Here is a 1,603-nt window from a genome sequence, read left to right on the forward strand (position 1 = left end):
CGTACGATTTTTTCTCTCGAAGTCCACCATCTGTCATTGAGTTTTGGTTGTGTGTGTATTAAAGTTAAGAGCCATGTCATACACAAACAACGAAACATTGCGCGATCTAGTAACATATATGTATATTGCAATTATATAATTATATTTGTTTTTGCTTTGATATCTTATAGTTTTTGATAGTAATGCCAAAATACATGTATTGCTCAATTCTCTTTCGTCAAGAGAAAATTGGGCAAGACACATCTAGATTTAAAAGCTGTTCATTATAGGAACATTAAAATGGACATTGTATCTCGGTGTGTCACATACCAGACCCGATCACAGTTTAAAACATGTTTAAACTTGGAGCAAATCTAGATTTGTGACCAGATTCTGGAAATCTCGTGTTTGCAACGAGGTTTCCCATGCATTTTCAGAGCGAGCAATCTACTAATATTAGGAGTTTTGTTGCAAATCTCCTTCGCAATTCAAACGCTACACTGCGTTTGTATTGAATACAGGTTATCAGTGTTTCCTACATCACTTTTTCTCAACATCTAACAATTTCTTTATGAAATTATAAAGTTTTGAAGTTAAGTTTAATAAAAATTGCTTCACCATTTTAATATATATATATATGCCGAACACAATAAAATTACTGATAACAATTAAAACACTGTCAAAAACATCCCTGTTGACAAATACAAATAATTTGAATCGTAGTGTAAACGGGTTTTGGAGATTATCTCAAATCAAGTGCATTTGGGCCCTAGTGTAATCGTGGTTTTAGACTAAAACCCCGTTTGCTCTGGTCAGTAAACCCGGATTGAATGTCCTCGTCAGCCGAATAAAGGAAAAACAGGTACTTGAGCCATTAAACTGTTTTTAATGATCTGTATAAACGTGGTTTATACAGAAAGAAAATTATCGTGTGAATTTTTGGAATAATGATAAAAATGATCATTCGTGTAACTTTGTGTTCACGAAATTTGATACAGAACATTTACATCTGGCTGTGCTTATACTAATCTAGAAGCAAAATCACTTTGCACTCCTTATCGAAGCCAATGTTTTGTAAATGTTATCTTACTTCTGGTTTTATGTATTCAAATTATTCATAGATTCTCTTTAAGAGTCATACTTTAATTGTTTTTTCTTTATTATTAAATCGCGTATAGGTGTTTGCCTACGTCATATTTTTCTGATATAAAACCAACGAACTGTCTATTATGATTTTTTATGTTAATCCACAGGATTCACTGAATAAGGTTAAGCCAAGCGATCAGCCGATATACTTTTTTTTTAATATTTGGCAGTACTTGGCATTGAGGATGTCAACTTGTTCTCTTTTTACATTCATTCTTTGTTTACGTTTTCTCCTATATGATGACATTTTCAATCGTCAGATTTGACATCCTCAATGATGTTTATGGGGCCTATCCACTTTGTGTTTTGCATGTGACCTAACCTTCTATTAGTGAATCCTGGTTAATCCATTATGATTTTTTCGTCCTTCCCCAGTAAAAATTACTCTCTCTAGGCAGTTAGGAGATTTTAAACATCTGTTTTGAGAATATTCCCATACCCTGACTCCACTATTGTGAATGGAAGTAATTATCGCGCC

Source organism: Stomoxys calcitrans, chromosome 3, assembly GCF_963082655.1.
Source record: "Stomoxys calcitrans chromosome 3, idStoCalc2.1, whole genome shotgun sequence".
Classification (NCBI taxonomy): domain Eukaryota; kingdom Metazoa; phylum Arthropoda; class Insecta; order Diptera; family Muscidae; genus Stomoxys; species Stomoxys calcitrans.